This window comes from Lissotriton helveticus, chromosome 6 (assembly GCF_964261635.1).
Source record: "Lissotriton helveticus chromosome 6, aLisHel1.1, whole genome shotgun sequence".
In the NCBI taxonomy this organism is placed as follows: Eukaryota; Metazoa; Chordata; class Amphibia; order Caudata; family Salamandridae; genus Lissotriton; species Lissotriton helveticus.
In genome coordinates this window covers 1430349072-1430374150 of record NC_136067.1, presented here as the reverse complement: position 1 = coordinate 1430374150, position 25079 = coordinate 1430349072, and positions in this window count along the sequence as shown.

Here is a 25079-nt window from a genome sequence, read left to right as displayed (position 1 = left end):
ATATGAACATCATCATAGTCGATGGTTGGTAGAGACATTTTGACTATATCCTGGACCTGCCCGTCCTCGCCCAAAATGGCGCCGGAATAAATGGGACTCGTAACTCCTTGTTGTGTACTGGTTGCAGAACCTTGAAATCACGAGATACGTATGCAGTTTTGAAGCACATGGCGGGCGGGGACGAGAATTGATTGAATATTTCGACATCCCTATTGATATTAAGTTCTGATGTGTTATTGATTACTGTACTATTGAAAGTTCGAATTAACGTCACCCATGGTACTTGCCCGCAAATGTATATCTAGATAATTTTATTTTAACTGGCCCTGTCGTATTTTAATTATAAAATGTACGTCCACCGATTCCGTAACTGTTAGACACCTTAGTTCTTGCAACCTAATGGCCCGCCCGTTGCGTTCCTCTACAGTGTAAATGTGTACTCATCATATACGATTACAGTTTGCTCCGTGGCCGGCCCACGTGGTTATAGGCTCGTATTTGTATAATGAAATTTTCACAATAAAGGTTTTTAAAAGAAAACATGGTAGTAGTATATACATTGGTAAAGTTTTTAATAATAGTCACTGTTTTAGAATCATTAAAAGGCAAGTGAAATAAAGCAGACCAATTACATGAAGGGTAAAAGGTATAATACGAAGGAACGCAGTAAAGATAAATGGTCAAGGGCTGTTGTGTTTTCTATTCCTGCAACATAAAGTGATCGATATGAATCTCATATTCAGGCGTATCGGCGACTAAGACAGCAGGTCGACCCTCTTTTGCTCAACGGCTCCGTCATGGGACGAAGAAACGCTCTTTTTCTCGAAAAAAGAATATATTTTACTTGCAGGACAGTTGTAAATTTTCCGGGAAAGTACATTAGCCTGGAACATTATAACATATATTTAAGAAAAAATAATGTTCGGAAGTAATAAAAAGCGTAATTTTTAGGTCATATGACCAAGCCTTTCATCATTAGAATAAGAAAAGTAAAATGAACCAATGAAAAGTTTTATTAACAAGTCACATGACTTGTTATGCTTACGTTACGCGCTGCGCGCCCCGGATGACTTCCGGATGCGCTAACGCGGCGCGTCATATGACGCATTACGCGATAACGCAGGTCCAGAATATAGTCAAAATGTCTCCACCAACCAGCGGTCGGAACACAACCCCTTTCAGCAGGCTAAATAGTTCTGTTAAATGACAACAGAAGGGACAGGCAACAAGAACCATCAGTCAAAGAGGGGAGGGCTAGTTCTTCTCTACCGGGTTACATTGGGGCGCTACCGGAACTGATCGAATTGGTAGTCTACAGTGTTTCTGGATGTTTCAGACTGAAGCTGGGGTTAGCATGAGAGCAGTACCATTTCGTAGCTCCGTCGTGGCAATTCCGCAACCAATCATGGCAGCCGCTCTTTATCGTTATTTTGGGCGGGGTGGGTGGCGGAGCCGAGCTGTTTTGCAGCCATCATTGTGTGGAGTTCAGTTCATTTCACTAGTTTTGTATTTGTCATGAGGGGTTGTTCCTAATGTTTCTATTTTAGCGAGGTCAAAAAGAGATCCCGTTAGTGGCCTACTGATTTTGCTTGATTCCTTTTCTTTTTTTTTTACACGATTTTTCGTTATCTGCAAAGACTAAACAGAGTATTGCGACTCTGTGTTTGTTTGTAAATAGAGAATGAACCAAAGAGAACCAATTCTAAAACAGTAAATACTTGGATAACAATCAATCAAATGGAGAGAGAAGCAGGCACGACGTATTACAACGGGGGCAAAGGCCTGCGTTAACTACCCTTAACTATGTGCAAAGAGAGAGTACTCCTAATAGAAATGAGGGGGGGGCACCATTCAAAGCAGATCAGTGTGCATAAACACGAAAATGTTTTCACTTACCACGTACTTGACATTCGACAGCTTATGATATTTGCTATTAAAAAACCATTGAAATTCACTGAAAAAACCATAGGTTATAGATCATATATAGTTAGGAATTAGCATTTACAAAACCTTGAAAATTCACTGAAAAAACCATAGGTTATAGACCATATATAGTTAGGAATTAGCATTTAAAAAACCTTATTTTACTCACACAAAACCATTGAAATTCCATATATAGTTAGTTGCAGTAACTATATATCGCGCACCCGCAATCCACTGCTGATGATGTCACATATTACATCATTCATGACATGGTCAGTGACATCACTGATGACATCACTGATGACATCTCAAATGACATCACTGATGACATCACTGATGACATCTCATTTGACATCAATGACCACATCACTGATGATATCATTCATGTGACAATACAATGCATCTCCTCATATTTTAATATAACCTCTGTTTCACCCAGTGTTAAATACAGAGTATAATTTTTGAAACCATTGACACACCAATACTAGTTACTACATATGTACTCACTGATTCCTACGTCTACACACACATTCACTCATTCACCCATACAATCATTCATACATACAATCACTCATCTTTACAACACTATCATATGCACTCATACACCTATACAGACACTCACACTCTGCCACTCATCCATGGAGTTACTCACACACCTAGTCAGTCCTGTAAAGAATCAATCACACTTCCATTTTCTTGTCTATACAGTTAAACATGGAGCACCTTATATTTTGAAACATATACTAACACATACTTACCTTGTTATACAATCATTGATATAAGTACACATTGATCTGCACAGAGTCACACACCTCCCAGCCAGCCACACACACACTCAGTCTCCCATACAAATACTTGGACAATCAATCAATAACCCATATAGTTACTCATATAGCTATTGATCAACACATGCAACAGTTTACAGAACAACAGACATAATGATGCACAAATTAAGACAGTTTAGTCACTAACCCTTGCACTCAGTGAGACACATTTAATCACTCACTCATACAGTCAGTCATGCACCTACTAAATCCTTCGTCCAGACACTTATACATCCACTCATTCTTCAATATGTAAGACATATTTAAACTTTACAGAAACATAAAATCACTGGATGTTGTTATCAGTGATGTCATCAGTGATGTCATTTGAGATGTCATCAGTGATGTCATCAGTGATGTCACTGACCATGTCATGAATGATGTAATATGTGACATCATCAGCAGTGGATTGCGGGTGCGCGATATATAGTTACTGCAACTAACTATATATGGAATTTCAATGGTTTTGTGTGAGTAAAATAAGGTTTTTTAAATGCTAATTCCTAACTATATATGGTCTATAACCTATGGTTTTTTCAGTGAATATATATATATATATATATATATATATATATATATATATATATATATATATATATATATATATACATATATTATATATATATATATATATATATATATATATATATATATATATATATATATATATATATATATATATATATATATATATATATATATATATATATATATATATGAACAAGCCTTCAGGACAAGGCGAAACGCGCTGGGTATTGACGAGGGGTAAAGGGCGAAAATAAAGCTACAGGTTTGAACCTACCTGCCTGCCTGAGTGAGTGCTTCCTTCGCTTCGCCGACCGAGGGTCAGAATAGTTAAATATATATATATATATATATTACTTTGTCCTCGATTTGATATATGTGTGCAGTCACACTATACACATCAGGAATGTGTATAGTGCATTTTACCAAAGTGTGGAGGGTTGGACATAGGACCTGTCTTACCAGTGGCAAGTGTATACTGGTCAAGCTCTTGACTTAAAATATATATGAACAAGCCTTCAGGACAAGGCGAAACGCGCTGGGTATTGACGAGGGGTAAAGGGCGAAAATAAAGCTACAGGTTTGAACCTACCTGCCTGCCTGAGTGAGTGCTTCCTTCGCTTCGCCGACCGAGGGTCGGAATAGTTAAATATATATATATATATATTACTTTGTCCTCGATTTGATATATGTGTGCAGTCACACTATACACATCAGGAATGTGTATAGTGCATTTTACCAAAGTATGGAGGGTTGGACATAGGACCTGTCTTACCAGTGGCAAGTGTATACTGGTCAAGCTCTTGACTTAAAATATATATGAACAAGCCTTCAGGACAAGGCGAAACGCGCTGGGTATTGACGAGGGGTAAAGGGCGAAAATAAAGCTACAGGTTTGAACCTACCTGCCTGCCTGAGTGAGTGCTTCCTTCGCTTCGCCGACCGAGGGTCGGAATAGTTAAATATATATATATATTACTTTGTCCTCGATTTGATATATGTGTGCAGTCATTCAGACAGTAGTTTACAGTGTTTTTTATCACCAATTAAGTGAAAACTGTATGTAACCTTTCACTGCATGTTGAACGCATAGCATATCTGTCCAGTCACTCACATTTAGCGGATGTTTTCTCTTTTTAGTTCTATTCACCCACCGAACCAGTGGCGGCTCACAGAGGGAGTGCTGCGGGGCAGTGAGGCGGGGCGATGCAGCGCTTGCAAAGTAAATCGTTTTATTTAATTATTTACCTAGTTTACTCCATTCCACCGTATGTCGGAGTACACCACCCCCACCCTGCCCCTCCCCCACCCCACCGCCTGCAGCACTCCCTCTGCGAGCCGCCACTGCACCGAACAAATAAAATGCCTTTGTAGATTTAAATGGGGTCACACCTTTTTTCAACCTTTAACACTTCCCAAGAGTTCACCTTAAGGGGATCACTCTAAAGACTTCACATGACCACAATTTTAAGTCAAGAGCTTGACCAGTATACACTTGCCACTGGTAAGACAGGTCCTATGTCCAACCCTCCATACTTTGGTAAAATGCACTATACACACTCCTGATGTGAGCACAGTGGTATAATACATGAAAAAAACATCCTTTTAGTCCCAGTGTGGATTAAATCACCTGTAAGTGGGTCACCCTCTACATTATTCAACAATGTGCAATGCCTCTACATTTTCAGCAAAGTCCTGTAAATAAATATCCAAACCTTATAAATGCCCTCATTATATAGAATGTCTCTATAAGACTGTATTACAACTACTGAATATGTGCATGTGCCCAGGAATAAACTGCTGGATAATCTATTGTCGACAGAAGCTATAGAGTTTTTCAAAGATTTTGTTCAACACGCTTTGGATTTAAGCAACAACCTACTGTGCAACATGCCTCTGCAACCATTGTCACGTGGTCAGCCTTTATATATTTTTTATTATAGAGTACTAAATTCAACTCAAACTTTACAGTAATTAACTGCTGTAATTTAGAAAATCACCTGAAATGTGTCTATTACCCCATACAAACGTACTCAAAGTGTCCGCAAGGTATTAGAGTTATCTTCTAAGAGGCGAGCACGGAGATACCCTTTAGGTGGAAACTGCGCTTTCTAACTGTTCTATATTAATAATAATATTATTAATAATAATAGTAATAATAATAATAATAATAATAGTAATAATAATAATAATAATAATAATAATAAGCAATGTAACATATAAGTTTCAATACACTTCCCTCAAGTACATATGCCAGACAATGGCGGGGGCATGTGCAGGGGAAACAAGCTGACCATGACCATGACCATGCCAGACGTCTCAAGGCATCTTACCTTCTTGTGCAGCGGCCGGGCTTGGCTCCGCCATACCCCTTCTGCAGCTGACCGGCCGGGCTTGGCTCCGCCACACCCCTTCTGCTGTTGACCGGCCGGGCTTGGCTCCGCCATAACCCTCCTGCTGCTGACCGGCCGTGCTTGGCTCCGCCCCACCCTTGCTGCAATCGACCGGCCGGGCTTGGCTCCGCCGGGCGAACTTCAATTCCCAGCAGCCTTCAGGGGAATTGACGACGCGTGTATCCAGCGCGCCAGGAGGCGCATAAAGCACCGTCAGGGGCCGAGTTCCCCATTCTACTTTTGTTCTTCCCTGCCAGACGTCTCGAGGCATCTTACCTTCTTGTGCAGAGGCCGGGCTTGGCTCCGCCATACCCCTTCTGCAGCTGACCGGCCGGGCTTGGCTCCGCCACACCCCTTCTGCTGTTGACCGGCCGGGCTTGGCTCCGCCATAACCCTCCTGCTGCTGACCGGCCGGGCTTGGCTCCGCCCCACCCTTGCTGCAATCGACCGGCCGGGCTTGGCTCCGCCGGTCGAACTTCAATTCCCAGCAGCCTTCAGGGGAATTGACGACGCGTGTATCCAGCGCGCCAGGAGGCGCATAAAGCACCGTCAGGGGCCGAGTTCCCCATTCTACTTTTGTTCTTCCCTGCCAGACGTCTCGAGGCATCTTACCTTCTTGTGCAGCGGCCGGGCTTGGCTCCGCCATACCCCTTCTGCAGCTGACCGGCCGGGCTTGGCTCCGCCACACCCCTTCTGCTGTTGACCGGCCGGGCTTGGCTCCGCCATAACCCTCCTGCTGCTGACCGGCCGGGCTTGGCTCCGCCCCACCCTTGCTGCAATCGACCGGCCGGGCTTGGCTCCGCCGGTCGAACTTCAATTCCCAGCAGCCTTCAGGGGAATTGACGACGTGTGTATCCAGCGCGCCAGGAGGCGCATAAAGCACCGTCAGGGGCCGAGTTCCCCATTCTACTTTTGTTCTTCCCTGCCAGACGTCTCGAGGCATCTTACCTTCTTGTGCAGCGGCCGGGCTTGGCTCCGCCATACCCCTTCTGCAGCTGACCGGCCGGGCTTGGCTCCGCCACACCCCTTCTGCTGTTGACCGGCCGGGCTTGGCTCCGCCATAACCCTCCTGCTGCTGACCGGCCGGGCTTGGCTCCGCCCCACCCTTGCTGCAATCGACCGGCCGGGCTTGGCTCCGCCGGTCGAACTTCAATTCCCAGCAGCCTTCAGGGGAATTGACGACGCGTGTATCCAGCGCGCCAGGAGGCGCATAAAGCACCGTCAGGGGCCGAGTTTCCCATTCTACTTTTGTTCTTCCCTGCCAGACGTCTCGAGGCATCTTACCTTCTTGTGCAGCGGCCGGGCTTGGCTCCGCCATACCCCTTCTGCAGCTGACCGGACGGGCTTGGCTCCGCCACACCCCTTCTGCTGTTGACCGGCCGGGCTTGGCTCCGCCATAACCCTCCTGCTGCTGACCGGCCGTGCTTGGCTCCGCCCCACCCTTGCTGCAATCGACCGGCCGGGCTTGGCTCCGCCGGGCGAACTTCAATTCCCAGCAGCCTTCAGGGGAATTGACGACGCGTGTATCCAGCGCGCCAGGAGGCGCATAAAGCACCGTCAGGGGCCGAGTTCCCCATTCTACTTTTGTTCTTCCCTGCCAGACGTCTCGAGGCATCTTACCTTCTTGTGCAGAGGCCGGGCTTGGCTCCGCCATACCCCTTCTGCAGCTGACCGGCCGGGCTTGGCTCCGCCACACCCCTTCTGCTGTTGACCGGCCGGGCTTGGCTCCGCCATAACCCTCCTGCTGCTGACCGGCCGGGCTTGGCTCCGCCCCACCCTTGCTGCAATCGACCGGCCGGGCTTGGCTCCGCCGGTCGAACTTCAATTTCCAGCAGCCTTCAGGGGAATTGACTACGCGTGTATCCAGCGCGCCAGGAGGCGCATAAAGCACCGTCAGGGGCCGAGTTCCCCATTCTACTTTTGTTCTTCCCTGCCAGACGTCTCGAGGCATCTTACCTTCTTGTGCAGCGGCCGGGCTTGGCTCCGCCATACCCCTTCTGCAGCTGACCGGCCGGGCTTGGCTCCGCCACACCCCTTCTGCTGTTGACCGGCCGGGCTTGGCTCCGCCATAACCCTCCTGCTGCTGACCGGCCGGGCTTGGCTCCGCCCCACCCTTGCTGCAATCGACCGGCCGGGCTTGGCTCCGCCGGTCGAACTTCAATTCCCAGCAGCCTTCAGGGGAATTGACGACGTGTGTATCCAGCGCGCCAGGAGGCGCATAAAGCACCGTCAGGGGCCGAGTTCCCCATTCTACTTTTGTTCTTCCCTGCCAGACGTCTCGAGGCATCTTACCTTCTTGTGCAGCGGCCGGGCTTGGCTCCGCCATACCCCTTCTGCAGCTGACCGGCCGGGCTTGGCTCCGCCACACCCCTTCTGCTGTTGACCGGCCGGGCTTGGCTCCGCCATAACCCTCCTGCTGCTGACCGGCCGGGCTTGGCTCCGCCCCACCCTTGCTGCAATCGACCGGCCGGGCTTGGCTCCGCCGGTCGAACTTCAATTCCCAGCAGCCTTCAGGGGAATTGACGACGCGTGTATCCAGCGCGCCAGGAGGCGCATAAAGCACCGTCAGGGGCCGAGTTTCCCATTCTACTTTTGTTCTTCCCTGCCAGACGTCTCGAGGCATCTTACCTTCTTGTGCAGCGGCCGGGCTTGGCTCCGCCATACCCCTTCTGCAGCTGACCGGACGGGCTTGGCTCCGCCACACCCCTTCTGCTGTTGACCGGCCGGGCTTGGCTCCGCCATAACCCTCCTGCTGCTGACCGGCCGTGCTTGGCTCCGCCCCACCCTTGCTGCAATCGACCGGCCGGGCTTGGCTCCGCCGGGCGAACTTCAATTCCCAGCAGCCTTCAGGGGAATTGACGACGCGTGTATCCAGCGCGCCAGGAGGCGCATAAAGCACCGTCAGGGGCCGAGTTCCCCATTCTACTTTTGTTCTTCCCTGCCAGACGTCTCGAGGCATCTTACCTTCTTGTGCAGCGGCCGGGCTTGGCTCCGCCATACCCCTTCTGCAGCTGACCGGCCGGGCTTGGCTCCGCCACACCCCTTCTGCTGTTGACCGGCCGGGCTTGGCTCCGCCATAACCCTCCTGCTGCTGACCGGCCGGGCTTGGCTCCGCCCCACCCTTGCTGCAATCGACCGGCCGGGCTTGGCTCCGCCGGTCGAACTTCAATTCCCAGCAGCCTTCAGGGGAATTGACGACGTGTGTATCCAGCGCGCCAGGAGGCGCATAAAGCACCGTCAGGGGCCGAGTTCCCCATTCTACTTTTGTTCTTCCCTGCCAGACGTCTCGAGGCATCTTACCTTCTTGTGCAGCGGCCGGGCTTGGCTCCGCCATACCCCTTCTGCAGCTGACCGGCCGGGCTTGGCTCCGCCACACCCCTTCTGCTGTTGACCGGCCGGGCTTGGCTCTGCCATAACCCTCCTGCTGCTGACCGGCCGGGCTTGGCTCCGCCCCACCCTTGCTGCAATCGACCGGCCGGGCTTGGCTCCGCCGGTCGAACTTCAATTCCCAGCAGCCTTCAGGGGAATTGACGACGCGTGTATCCAGCGCGCCAGGAGGCGCATAAAGCACCGTCAGGGGCCGAGTTTCCCATTCTACTTTTGTTCTTCCCTGCCAGACGTCTCGAGGCATCTTACCTTCTTGTGCAGCGGCCGGGCTTGGCTCCGCCATACCCCTTCTGCAGCTGACCGGCCGGGCTTGGCTCCGCCACACCCCTTCTGCTGTTGACCGGCCGGGCTTGGCTCCGCCATACCCCTCCTGCTGCTGACCGGCCGGGCTTGGCTCCGCCCCACCCTTGCTGCAATCGACCGGCCGGGCTTGGCTCCGCCGGTCGAACTTCAATTCCCAGCAGCCTTCAGGGGAATTGACGACGTGTGTATCCAGCGCGCCAGGAGGCGCATAAAGCACCGTCAGGGGCCGAGTTCCCCATTCTACTTTTGTTCTTCCCTGCCAGACGTCTCGAGGCATCTTACCTTCTTGTGCAGCGGCCGGGCTTGGCTCCGCCATACCCCTTCTGCAGCTGACCGGCCGGGCTTGGCTCCGCCACACCCCTTCTGCTGTTGACCGGCCGGGCTTGGCTCCGCCATAACCCTCCTGCTGGTGACCGGCCGGGCTTGGCTCCGCCCCACCCTTGCTGCAATCGACCGGCCGGGCTTGGCTCCGCCGGTCGAACTTCAATTCCCAGCAGCCTTCAGGGGAATTGACGACGCGTGTATCCAGCGCGCCAGGAGGCGCATAAAGCACCGTCAGGTCCCTCGTCCCACGAGGACGCGCGCGGGACACGCCGGGCTAAGCCCGGGCAAAGGCCCTCTGTGACTGAGGTAGGCTGGGCTGGGCCAAGTTATTGACATTGTACAATCGAACATTCAAAGCTATTTGCTTTGTAGTTGCATCTTATTTCGTATAAACTGACGGTTTCTGACACTATCTCTGGCAGGATTATTTCTCCAGACACACCTTCATTGTTTCAGTATTATTATGGACCAATTTTAATTGTATATTTTATGTTTAGTTTCTTTTTTCTTTTTTGAGGTTTTTAAGTCTTAACTGCTCATTTCGGTTTTTGCTAAGGATGACGGCAAAGAAACTTCGATCTGGAAGATTATTGGGGGGAAGGTCTTGCGTAAAGACAAGATCCAACCCCCTGAGAAATAAGTCTACTAATAACTTTCTATTGAAGGGACAAAGTCAGCTTTTGAAATTGTGGGAAAAACCCATTGATAAGGTTTTGCCTGCCGATGGAACTGTAGGCTCTGATATTGCTCCATCTGTGGAGCCTGCAGGGGTGGAAGATAAAATAGATTCCTCTGTGGTTGTGATGGACTCTACCCATGCAGGGCCTGCTGGGAAGAATTTCCTTGTGTACTCCGAAACAAATAGTGACAGTAGGTATTCTGTACCAAACTCTGAGGGAGAGCAATATAATAATATGACATCAGCTCTTAAAGCTACTGTGCCTAATACTCCGATTGGAGGTCTGTGTCCTGTGGTGGGTACTAAGGGTGATTCTTCTATGTCAAGTATTGACCTAGAGCTTTGTGGGCGCTATTTGGATGGTGGTATCCTGAAACTACCAGAGGATATTAAGTCCACAGTAGGAGTTACTCCCTCTGGTCTATTGTTGTACAATAGTACTCCCTCCATAAATTCTCAAGATATGCCCTCCTCACTTAATGACTCCAGGAGCCATATGCTTAATTTGTCAGGCATTTGTCCTCTTGCCCCTTCTGGGTATCATAAAGATGACAAGCATTTACAATGCAATGGTCTCGGCATTATTAAAGGTAGAGATATTGGCATTGCTCATGACTTTTTTTTTTTAATCCTAAATAAATGGCATTGTCATTTACAATGCCAATAGCTTAATCGCTTGCAAATGCATAACCTAGGGAAAGGAGATTGAAGAGAAAAGAGGGAAGGCCAGGAAAGAGTGGAAAGACCGAGGAGGGAGAAAGAGCGAGAGAGACAGACAGAAAAAGAAAGAAAGCGTCAGCCATACGGATTCAACATGACTTAAGGTTTTGTCAGCATCTTGCCCACTGGAAAGCAGCCTCACTTCAGCCTTCTTTAAAACTGCAAAAAGCTAGAAGTGGTTTTCAGAGGCTGGAATGTCGGGGACTCTCTTTTTCAATGGAGTGACACACACTAGATGAAGTCTCACCCCGGGCCCGATCCTGCCCATGTGAGGGCCAGGGTACAACGTGCAGGCTGTCATGAAACATCTACTTTTACTACAAGTTGGCAGTTAAAGTTCGTATAAACTCAACAGGGACACTTGACACCTCGATCTATTCTCTCAAGGCACAGGATCCATTACAATGTGACCTCAAGCCCCCTAACCAGGAAGACAGTCCGCCTGGAAGGCGACTGGTAAGATAGCTAAGTGGGATAATGCATGTACAGCGGATAGCTGTCTGTAACCTTAATGTCAGGTTTTCGAATTCTGGTGGGGCCACGCAGACTTTCATGCATATAAGGTCGATTAAATTACTATGTCCAATACAGCCATCTTAACCAAGTGCCTACATACAATTCGGTTTATATAATGTGCTATGTATTGTAATTAATGTGCTATGTATTGTAATTACCTTAGAACTAGGCACAAGCACTTCACTCCATTATAGGTTTTTGTTTGCAAGTGGCTTACAGTTTAGGACTACAAGTTCCAGAATTCAATGGAGGTGGACGAGATACTGACACCTGAGACAGCAGACATCAACAATGCTATGTCTATGTATAGGTACACAAATATATGGCTAGCGTGGTAGAGAAAATAATATGAGACTTTTTCCTGAATGAATGTGTTACTGTGGATACTTCCTGCACTGAAGGCCTTGCTCCTCCATGTATGGTTTACTTTCACTGACCCCACTCCGATCCCTTATCTCACGCGCTATCGAGTCCGGTGAGATCCACGCAGCCCGTCCGGAGGGATGAGGCGATCAGGGGATGGAAGGTGAGCTGCAGGCGGCTGGCGAAACAACAGGGGGAGAAGAGACGAGGGGGAGAAGAGGGAGGAGACGGTGGAAGGAGAGGCGCAGGGAGGTAGAGACAGAGGAACAGAGACGAGGACGCCGAAACAGAGATGTAACTAGGCACAAGCACTTCACTCCCTCCCAGGATCCAGAGGCTGCAGTCACAATATATGGACGGCTTTCAAAACAAAATTAATATCCCAAAGACGTGAGGCTGTCTCCAACGAAAAACAAAAGCCGATACTCAGAGCCCAAAAACTGGGAATGCGAACCAAACAGACCTTGATCCAGCAGAAGAGAGAATAATAACAAGAAAAACAGAAGACGGAAAGAATCCACGGACGGAATACACGGAGGCCGCCCCGGAAGTCAGGCACGGTCGCCTGTGACGGGGGCGGGGCCACGTCCAGACCGGAAGAGGAGGCAGGCGGAGTCGATGCGTCTCGCGGCCCGGGGCTCCTGTGAGCGGTGTGGAGACCCGGGGCCGCGCTAGCAGGAGGTTGGGCGCCGCGTGCTGAGAGAAGAGTCCCCGACATTGCCCAGGTAAGTTTCAAAAGGCTGGGGGGGCTTGGTGCACTTGTGTGTGTGTGTGTGTGCGTGTATGCTCGTGTGTGTATGCGACGGCGACGGTGACGGCGGGGGAGGGGGGAGGGGGGCGGGGGGGGCCTCGGTGCACTTGTGTGTGTGCGCGCGTATGTGTCAGGGGGGTGTGTCTCTGTATGTATGTATGTATGTATGTGCGTGCGTGCATGAGTGCTTGTGTGTGTATGCGCATGCGTGTGTGGTGCTTGCGCTTCCCAGGAGACAGCGCCTGGCCACAGCGCGCGTTCCCGTTTCAAATCGGCTCCAGGGATGCGCGCGCCCCAAACTGTCTCCTGGGGAGCACACTCCCTAACATAAGATCTCGGCGGAGACGCGCTTCCGCGCGTCTTTTAGCCGAGACCTAAAAAACCTATTTCTGAATCCTTGATTGCACTGGAACACTTATTGGCTTCTATACTGTCATTATTGGGCAAATTTGTCGGAAGCTCTGATTGCATTCTGGATTCAGTTACAAAAATATTGCATGCTATGTTGCTAAAAATTCCGGAAAAGGTTTCTGATCCTGCTTTTAAGGCGGATTCCCGTGGGGCAAAGGAGGATGGTAAAGCTTCCGCGGCAAATGCTGGCACAAATATTCCAGTGGTAGTACAAGAAAATGAGCCTACTGGAATACCTATTTCTTCCGTGTTTAATTGTGTAAAGGTTTCTGACCTCGAAATAGAGGATGAAAGTATGATTGCTCCAAACGCGAAAACTGGAAATGAGCTATTTCCAATTTTTGCGCCGGAAAAAAAAGGGTTTCAGGACGGAGATAAAGTAAAAGAAAATGAGAAAAAAAGTGATAGTCCTAAAAAGAACAAAGGGAAAAAAAGGAAACCTGTGCGTAAATACAGGAAGAAAAGACAGAGGCAAATAATCTTCCATGATCCTATTGCTTTAGCTGGTAACGATGAAATTGTTATTGAGACCATAACTGGGTCCCTGAGTCCGGATGTTGTTACTCTTGCCTCTGCCTTTGGAGAGGAGGTCCCTTCTAATGGATCTCCCGTTCCTTTGGGAGTCCTTCCCCATGACGAGGGAGGAAGGTTGATTTTTCCTCCAACAACAGAGATAATAGGACCTATTCCGGTGGTATCAGGGTCTCTTAACCCTCGAGCTTCTCCTTTCTTGTTACCAGAAGATTTTGTTGTACGTTCCCGAGATTCGATGATAAAGGAATCAAAAATGTATGTTGATACCTTAATTGTGAACTTTTTACCAGTGTTTGATTCTGACCTGCATTTAAATAGGTCATGGTTGCTCAATTGTTTCAAAGATTTTGAGTCCTTAAAACGTATTCAATCGAGCGATATTGATTTGGTTACCCTGTTAGGTGGTGACAATGTGTCTAGTATAAGGGTGAAATTCTATTCTAAAATTATTGTAAACCTTATAATACAACAGGTCGAGAACTTTCAATGTAGAGGAATTGATGTTTTACCTATATTCTCTTTAGGAAAGACTACTTTACCACAAAATGGGTTCGTTCAACAGGGCAATGGGCAAGAGGGGACCCTTCCTTCTTCCAATGACCTAAAGATTTGGGTTTCAAAAGGCAAACGTCTGGTTTCCCAGGTTTTGCCTTCTCCGTTAAATCAGAATGCGCTCCTTCTAGAGGACAATCAACGGTGGAATTGGCTCCCCGGTGCTTTGTCTGATAAAATCACAGACAACCCCAAATTGTTTCAGCATCTTTAACAATAATTTGAAAATTATATCTTGGAATGCAGCAGGGATACATAATAGCCCAGAGAAACTAGAGTTTTTGTTTTCTCTGGAGGCTAGTGTGATTTGCATCCAAGAAACATGGTGTGTAAATAATCTATGTGCAGGGAAAGACTACTTTGTGCTTGAGGCTGCTGCCTCCCCTTCAAAGAAAGGGCATGCAAAAGGGGGAATTGCTTGCTTTTTGTCTAATAGTTTGCAGTGGAAATTTTCCCATTATGTAGATTCAAGTAATCTTTTTCAAGCAATTACAATAGATAATTTTGATAGTATTGGTAATAAGCACTCTGTCGTAATTATTAATGCTTACATCCCCCCTGAAGAATGTTTTAATATTTTATTGAAGCAAGTGTTTCTCTGTATTAAACAGATTAAAGAGGTTTATCCATCCCCTGAAATTATATTAGTTGGGGATCTGAATTGTAAAGTATCTAATTCAAGTATAGATTTATTTAGAAATAGACCTAAAGAAGAGGCCTACCTGATTCCACAATTACTCTTCCCAGATAAAATAAAAACTAACAAAAGAGGGAAGATATTGTTGGAAGAACTGTTTGCGGTGGAGGGGCTTATCCTAAACGGTAGGCTTCCCTCTGATTTCCCTGCTAAATTCACTCATAGGTCTTCTCATAGCGAGTCAATTCTGGATTATGCGATTTCTGATTATGGTTTTTTCTCGCTGGTCCAGGATCTGATGGTATTCCCAACAGCATTGAGTGACCACAATGTAATTAGTTTAAGCATCTCTTTACACCCGCCCCCCACTGACACCTGGTCATTTAATAATACAGAAGTTAATTTCCATAAAAACTCGGGTAGATGCTTTTGGAATCCAAGTGCCAAGAAGGGTGTGCAGTTTATTCTCCATAAAACCATACTAGAACTAAGTGATTGGCTGGGTTTTGAAATTATTTGCTTTGAAAAATTTATGAGGGAGATTACCTCGGTTGCAAAAAATTCTAGTCTACCAAAGAAAAAGTTTTACTATCCTAGTGCAATGCTCCGCCTAAATAAGGAAATAAATAAATTAGCGCGGGAGCAATTTTTATGTAGATCTAGTGAATTAGCAAATAAAATATCCCTGCTGAAAAGAAGGAGAAGTAGACTAAGAATAAAACTTAAAAAAGAAAAAGAGGACTCATTGTGGATAAATCTAAGGGAAGCGGTTGTGCATGGTAAGGCTAGAGAATTTTGGTCTATAATTGGTAAGGGATGTGGAGTAAGAGCTAGCCCCCTTCCTATCCCCATTTCTGAAGAGGTATGGACTTCTTTTGTTTCAAAGTTATATGATGGGAATGGCACAATGTCAGAGGATAGTAGGTTTGGGCGAGAAGTTGAGCTCCCTATTGATTTCCCCTCGGAGAAAACAATTGAAACGGCTATTAAAAACATGCACTCCTCGGGAGCTATGGGACCTGATGAGTTACCCATATCTGTTTTGAAGCAGGATCCGACTCTATGGAGCAAGATACTTTTTCCATTGTTTAGATCTTGCTTCATCTCTAAAGTGGTGCCTGCTTCATGGAGGGGAAGCATACTGGTCCCATTATTTAAGAAGGGAGATAGGGACAAACCTATGAATTACCGTTTGATAGCCCTTCTTGACTCAATCGGAAAAGTCTTTGCAAAATGTCTTTTAATATTAATTAATGATTGGGTTGAAATAAATAACATCTTACCATTGGAACAGACAGGCTTCCGCAAAGGGCACGGCACACTAGATAACCTCACCGCCCTTCAGGTGATCTCGGACAAATACATACATGTTCGAGGGGGGGGGTGTTCGCTGCTTTTATCGATTTCTCCACAGCGTTCGACAAAGTGGATCGTTTTACGCTGTGGAGAAAATTAGCAGCATTGGGTATGCCGTCTTATTTATTGGATCTTGTACGGTCATTACATACGGATACCTGGTGTCGTGTGCTGCAAGGCGGAGAGAGGGGTCTCTCACAACCAATTCCATCCTTAAACGGACTTAAACAGGGTTGCCTTTTGGCCCCACTATTGTTCTCCCTGTACATTGCTGACCTCCCAGCTTCTCTGTCTGCTTGTGCGGGCATTGCCCCGGTTGTGGGGGGCTCTACTATCTCCTGTTTGATGTATGCAGACGATATCCTCATACTTGACCTAACACCCAAGGGTTTGGCTAATCGTCAATAATCAAAAGAAGAGTGTCTAGGGAGGTTTAGACCATCCTTGGGAGCACAAAAAACAGCCACATTGGGATGTTAAAGAAGGCCCTCACTCACCACCTAGTGATGACATGCTTCATCATCGGGCCCCACCAAAGAGACCGAGTGTCTCTTTGGTGTGCTGCAACGCCAGATCTACTGCGGAGTGGGATGGTGAGTAAGGGCGTGTTGGTTGCAAAATGAACCTATAGTGAGTGATGGGTGGGTTAAAAATGTCAGTAGTGTATCTGAGATAATACTTTATTAAATGATCACTAAAGACACGTAATATTAAAATATGTGAGGAAACAGTCCACTATAATTGAGTGGTGGGTTCCTAGAGAGTGGTCGACATGTTTCTTGCCATCGAAACGGTGTTAATTTACCTGGCAATTCATCAGGACTGTGTGTGAAAAAACCCTGGCGGTATGGGCACTCTAAGGCCCACCCTTACCTAGGGACGTGCATGTGAAAATTAAATAAAAGGTGAAAAAGTGCAAAAAAATTAGGAATGATTACACTATTCCTAATTACTCCTGGTTTAGGAGGCTTCTACTTATCGTTTCTGCACCTGAAAAATAAAAGGACAGGGACATACAAGTAGGACAAACATAAACACTCAGAATTACTCCTGGTTGTTTTTAGTTGTTAATAGTAGATATTGTGCTCCAAGAGTGAGTAACATACTGTCTGTGGTAGAATAGCGCTATGGTTAACACCACCTTTTTAGCCCTGGGTACAGGAGAGCCGTAAGAAGTGGGGTGTACTATTCGTGGAGCAGACTAGTAGTGACTAAGGAATAAAAACGGTGAAAATCTTCCACAGAAGATCGTCAAACCAGCGATCAAATTCAAACAATATAATGAAAAACGATCGCAGTCAAATAAAATGTCTCACTTTCTAGGTGTTAGGAATTAACACCATGGGTCACAGGAGGGGGGTGGGAGCGTATTTGGCACACCCTGTTAAATGGCAAAACAGATGAGAAAACGCTTCAGAACAATGCAAAACCACTTGGTATGAGTGCGATCGGTACTTAGCTTTGTGTTGCCAGCCAGCTTTTACTTACGCCCTCAACGCTCGGCACCCGTGTTCTACCTACGTCACCCTCGAACCGGACCCCGACGATACAGAAGCGGGCTCGGTTCACCGTTTAAGACCAGGGTTGCGAGGCGGTGAGCATTTCCGGGTGGGCGTGGGCTCGTGACTGTCGTTTGTGTTACCAATTGGAGCAGTCTTGGTTACCAATAGGAGCAACCCGAGGCTGTGACGCGGAGTCACGTGGAATGACAGTTGCTTGGTAACGTGGGAAACAGTATGCCCGCTAGACGCGGAAGTGATTGGGGTGCGTCTCGCGTTACCAATCACCGTGCTCTGACGCTGTGTTTTATGGCAAGGTGATTGATAGGTTGCTAGGGTAAACAAATCGCATTACGCGCAGGGGAAGGTTTTAATAACGTGTAACATAGATTCGGCGCCTCGCCGGAGAGGTGGGGCATTCCAATTGTTAGATCTTAATAGTACCTCTCAGTCATGAAAAGCATAAGTAGTTCAACAATATAGGTGGCAGAGATATCCGCATCATGGCTGTTGAAACTACACTGTAGTTTATCGACTAGTCGAAAATGGGCTGGTAATTGATGGTGTTTATAGTAGATAACTACTATAATTCTAGGCAGATGGTTAAAACTGGGGGAGCCAAGATTCGAGAGGCTACCACCAGGCCGTTATGGTGAGAGATAAGTGACCATAGATGTACACCCAAATTTAACCAGCTAGTGGATTACATTGTATTGCGCATAGAGAGACAGAGTTAGTGTTAAGACTCTGCTCTAGTTCACTTCATCACAGAATTCCACGGAATATCATCGTTAAGTCCAAGAAGGTGGGTAGACAGCCTGTATACCCACCTTTGTTCTTTTTCAAAGAGAAGGTTAGGAATGTTGGTGCCGCCAATCACTTGCTCAATGACAGTCCATCGCATGTCATTCGGGGTGTGGTTATGTTCCAAATAATGGCGGCTGAGTTTGGTGGTCAGTTTCTTGCACCCGATGTTGGAGCGGTGTTCACCTATCCTCTGTTTGACCTTCCGAGTTGTCATTCCTACGTAGCGGAGGTCGCAGGGACAGGTGATCAAGTAGACAACATTCTGAGAATTACAGTTTGTGTGGTTTTTTTGAGTCCAGATTCTACCTGGCTCGAGCTCAAGGGTTTTGGTGTGTGTCGTAAGGTGACACACACTGCAATTCGTGCATTGGAAATGACCACTGATTTTCGGGAGCCCCCAGATTTCTGTGATTGGTCTTTCCAAAGCGTGGGTCCCATTCTTGGGTCTAGTATGTACAAGGGAGTCTGCAGGCTTTACATCTATTCGCTGAGTCCCATTTTATGAGGATAAATGCGTCAAAAAGTAAAATTATGTGCATTTCAGGAAAGAAGAAATCTAGGTCAGAAAACTTCGGATGGTCCATTGGTGGTCAGAAATTAGAGGTAGTTAAATCTTACACTTTTTTAGGTAAAATAATTTCGGCCAATATGAGCGAGAAGCCCCATATAGATTATAACTCTCGTAAAGCCCTTGCACATGGCAGAGGTTTGTGTTCCCTTTACTGTGCTACAGGGAAAAGACATTTTGCTTGCTTATTGGAGGTGTTTAAGGCAAAAATTCCTGCAACGCTACTATATGGAATAGAACTTGTAGAGTTGAAGCATTGGGGTTTTGTCACACAGTTGAAGGAAAAGTATTGAGATCTCTATCTACTCTTAACACAGCCTGTTCGCTGGCCGCATGTAGGCTTGAATTCGGTCTTAGGAGTAGCTGGGTTCAGGGATTATGTGCTTTAGTTAGATGGGTGGCCAGTTTGGCCAGAGGCGAACCGGGATCATTGAGAGCTCTCCTTAAAGGAGAATTATTGGGCAACTTTAAAGAGTTTTCTCAAATAGTTAGGAATTTTAGAAAAGCTGTGACTCTCTTAGAGTTGGATGAAAGTACTCTTTTTTCAAAGTCCCCGACTCAGCTAAAATCTGTGCTGAAACAGGCTTCATGGAAACTCTGTTTTAAATTAGATAAGAATGCCCTTCAAGAAAAGAGGGGATGTGATCTCCTTCTTAACACTTTTTCCTTAAAGCTTGCTCAACCGTATGTGACATGGAATATTCCACATGGAGTTCGAAGACTATGGTTTCTTTTAAGACATGATTTATTACCTTTAAATCTTCTTTTATCAAAATGGTATGGATCGTCTTCGTTATGTGACCTATGTAATATGGCCGTACAGGATCGAACTCATGTATTATTCTTATGCCCTGCACTGTGCTCTTTGCGACTGAAATGGTTAAAGTCGATTTGTCTTCAATTGGGTATCCTTAATGTGAATATCTTTTGGCAGGCTTTGTATTTCCCTCCTAATGAAATGTTTTGCTTCCAAATTTTTAACTTTTTTAAAGGTTTTTTAGCTATTTATTAATGAAAAATGGAGGTGTTGCTGCTGATTATCTTGCATGTTGTTAATTGTTGTAAATTGTCTATGGATTTTCTTTGTATTCAAATATATCTGCATTTATGTATTTCTATTATGTATTTTATGTGGCCCTCTTTTGAGAGCCAAAACATAATAAATAAATTGTAAATTGTAAAATTGAGGGCAAGCCTATGTGACCATGTAAGTATTTACCTAAGCAGCACATTATGTAGGTACTGCAGCATTTACTGTCGTAATGTGCATGAAGCAGTAAAAGGGTGTAGTACCACAGGCTATCACTAGGTGTCCCTTGGGACCTTTTTTTGTGTTATGAGGTACTACACCCTGCAACATGGATAGGGAAAGGATATGGCGCAGTGGTGAGAGCTGCCGATTGGGGAGTTGGGGATCCATGTTTGAGTCTGGTGTTAGCTCAACAGAAATGAAACCAACTAATTTAAAATAAGGATAAGAAATAAATGCAACGATCTCGGAGGAGGGGGCGGGCAAGCAGTGCTGTGCGAGGGGGTGCGGTGAGGAGATTAGAAGGGTGCACTGCACTGCAAATCATGAAAAAAATTACCAAACAGGGTGGAGAGAGGAGATTAGAAAAACAAGCATTGGCCTTTGAGGGATGGTGGGCAGTGCTGAGAGGGAGGCACAGGGAGATAAAGGGGAGGACAAGCAAATGAATAAAGGCCTTCTAAAGGATGGAAGATACACTTGGCCTAGCCCGGAATCAAACTTGTGACTTACAGACCACTGCTTTGCTCAGCAATTAGCGTTTAACACACTGAGTCATGTTGAAGGCTTTGTGGCATTATGCTAGGTTAAACATAATGCCAGTTAAGTTCTTCACAGTTAGTTTAGTTGCAACTTATATGGACACCTATGTACAGGAAGTGAACCAGATGAGAGTCTGGAGATGTCAGATGTCCAATCTACACTCTGGAAAAGGAAGCCGAGGCACTTTAACTCACAGCTATACATATACACTGTGATGTTATTTCTAAATTCAGGCACAAAAATCGGATCCTTTTGAATAATATATACAGTGGATTAAAAGTTTGGGATATTCTTTGTCACAATATTTCAGTGTCACCAAAGAACATGTTTTACATCATGTCAGTTGCGGACTGTGTACATTATATATGTATGTATATCGTATTTCTAAAGCGAAACTCGCCAAAAGGCAGCAAAATACGTATGGATACACTGTTTTAACATGTAGTGGTATTGTTTTTTATTAAACTTGAAAAGATAGAAGGCTGAGCTGGAGCCTTTGAGATTCCAACTTGTAGCCTACAGGAATCCGCAGATCGCTACAGTAGGACTTCAACACATGAAAGCTACCTTTCAAGCTCAAACCATTGCTAAGGAGGGCTTATGTATAAAGAAATGAAAACAATAAAACAACTTTATTTTATTTCTATCCTGAGCACATGTAGTAGAAACTCTCTAGGCACTAATAAGCCAGAACATTAGCAATTAAGCATCAAACGCTTACAGGGGCCTATGATGACAGCGGGAATACAAGAACAGCTCTTCACGCTACACCGATTTGTAACTTTAGGCTTAGGAAGACTGAAGTGATCTGTGCAGAATTGAATGTGTTTTGTTAAGTGTTATAACCAGGACCAAAACCCAGTGCCAGTTGTCCACACAAACAGCAGAAGAAAATAGGCAAACATGGTTTTAAGGGCTTGTTGCCATCCTTAAGCATAATAGGAGACACTGAATTTAGACATCAGATCTATTCCTTACAAGCTCATTCATCTCACAACACGGTGATGCCTTGGGTGACCAAGAACTTACAGGCTTAAATCTCCTGCAGAAGATCTATCCCTCAAGTTACACAAGGCGCCTTGATGCCTTCGGGTTTTAGTTGCGCGTTATACATTTTATTTCATTCATTCATTCATTTCATTCATTCATCTTCCAAGAGTCAGCTTTGAAGAAGCAGATATATATTTTAGGTTTCACAAACACTACAGGCTGAGGCCTCACACAGCAGAGTTATCCCTCAAGTTACACAAATCTTACAAGATGTTCAGTTTTAAAATTTCACTTTTTACTATTTTAAATTCTTAGTTTCTGTTAAGCAATGAATCTGTCTCTTACATGGTGCATGAACACAAAGGGGTCGATTACGAATCCATTCGGAAGGGCTCCAAATTTGATCCAGGTTTGTCGAATTCGATTCGAACCCTTGTTTATGCCCGTATCATACACAGTTCCCAATTACCGATTACGATGCCTGTACACTGGTACGGCTTTACAAATCGGTTCGGAAAGGCATTCGGACAGCTCACGTCTTTCGGAGCCGATTCGTACAGCTCTATGGACTCAGTTTCCGAGCGAGCGATTAGGATGACCGATTCGGACAGCCGTTCCCATTTGGTTTCTCTGGAATGAATTGGCTGTCGGAATCTGTCTTTGGGGACCTGTAGAAGGCCCCTCTGCACCCGGATTGCTACTGACATCGAAGGAAGCTATCAGACCCCCACGCCTTGCTCCCAGACGTGTTTGAGCTACTGACATATCCGTACCTGAACAAAATATTCGATATAGGGAATTCTCCATATCAGGAAGAACCTTTTTCCCCTCTTCTTTTGCTGCGACTGTTGCAGTTATTAAAGCTTGTGTGCTATTATACATCTGCAAGTCCTGGGAGCAAGTGACTGTGTCTTTACAGATCAAAAAAGAATCTATTTATAAATGGAAATTAAATACCTCGATTCTTCGTAGCTGCAATAGTGCAAACTGAGTGAATAATTTGTAACAAGAGACGACAGAATCAACTTAAGTAGAAACCGGATGTCTACAATTTCGCTGATCTGAGCCAAGTATATCTGTTGGGCTGCATTTCTGTTGTTGAAAAAATTAGAGTTACAAGCGTTACTTGCATGTTATGTAGAGGCGCTTTTGTCCTATATAAAACACAGACCGACAAGGACCCTACCGCCTTTTCTGATACGAAATTAGTTTTGTGAATAACTTACTGACCAGTGGCGAAGATATAGCATACAATAATTACTACACTGAAGTCAATACGATATACGTGGCTGCTCCAGAAGAAGGCGCTGGGCGCCGAAACGCGCGTCGAGATTTATTTTGCCACTTTTTATTGTTGTGTTATTTGCTTTTCATGTTTGTAATATGAATTGTGATACATTTTAACTTGTGACTGATAATATGTGATACTTGTTTTTTCATGAAGAATTCAATTAATATTGAGTATATACCTTTTGTAACCTCTCTTTCTGTGTAATATTAAGTTTGACAAATGTTACATTTAAGTACCTAGGTTGTTTTGTTTCAATTCCCTCTGCACCCGGGGCCATTCAAATCGAGAGTGCCTGCCACAGGGTGCAAGGTTTTTCCCAGCTACCGCTTTTCATCAATGGGAGCATGTGTTCTTGTTCGGAACACAGGCTCCCATTGGAGTCAATGGGAGTTTGACCGAATGGTATACGGAAGCATTTGGATACATCCAAATCGCTCAGTCGGAATCATCGGATCCGAGTCATTCAGAAAGCATTCCAGGACCGATTTGGTAGGAATGCTTTCTGAACGAGATCGTAATTGGCCCCAAAGTCTTACCTAGGATCACTGGAATTACGCGGCAATGGAGGATCAAATTATGAGGCAGTAATAACTCAATTATATGGCATGAAAAGCCAAATTATGTGGCATACTCGACCACATTTTGTGTCAGGTTGTGCCGCATTATTTTGGAATTTTTATACATAACATTATCTGGGCAAAGGTTTCAACTCATTAGCAACAGAAAGGAGATCAGTCATCCTTTGCAAAGGCCCTCTCACTGTGTAGCAAGAGGTGTCAACAATGTTTTTGTAACTTTTGATCCATTTGAGCTAGTAACAATTTTGTTTGTTGGAATCTACAGGTTATTCAACAGATAATGAATTATGTGCCAAATCCAGAAAATCTCTATTTATGCAGAAAACGCTCCCCCATTTTCCTCAACGCACTCGGCTCTCTTCCTGTCTTTCCTCCCATTTTCTCTTTGACTGTTGCATCAGTCACAAAACTGCTGGTCAAGAAGCAAAGTGACTCACAGGAAAGGGGCAGCTTTTTTTGTCATGTGGCCCGATGTCACACATGTAGCGTATGAAGCTAATTTGGCCTCTGAGCCAGCAGCGTCCTGGGACTTTCAGGTCCCCAAGTAGGTGGCCTGAACCAAAGAAAAAAATAGATGCTCTGACGCAATTTAAAGATAACATGTATGGTGCCTAAATAAATAAAAAACACTTTCCATGATGAAAGCGACATACAGGTCCAAGAATGCAAAGTGCCACTAACTGAAGTACCAGTGCTGGCAGTGCTGGCTGAAGGGAATACTGAGCTAGGCGGCTAGGCTTGGGCAGTTTCCTGATCTCTCACCATCCATGTCCCACACAGGCACCCCAATATTTACAGTGCCTGTTCACATCTCGTGTTCAGATCATTCTCTCACTGACAACAGTGATTCAATATTCATTACTCAAATAAAAATAAAAATACAACTCCCAGAATGCAATGGTTTGTTAAATGACAGGACCGGAACCTTGACATTATGTGGCAGTCATACTCCAAAAGTGATGGTCATCTCTAACTGTCCATAGCACACTCAGGTTGTAACAGAAAATTGCATAGTTGAATTTAAAAATGTAAGTGCCAGTGCAACAGGAAGGGCAGCTGTTCACGTGCCAAGAAGGCAGGAGTCGCCTCGGGCACAGCTGCAAAAAACACATGGAAAGTTTTGTTTTTTGCCATTCCAGGTTTGTTCTGGTTTCTTTCCTTCCATGTTTAACCAGGCAGGCTTTCATTGGTATGTCAGCAGTCTTGCGGTACTCCTGCTATATTCCTGTATAATTGTAACATAAAATAGTGAGGCCATTTTTAGAAAAAATATTCATGGGATCCTCATTAACTGACCTAGTTAGAAAACCTCAAACTTAATGAAAAACACTTTTTCATACTAAACACAAATTTTAT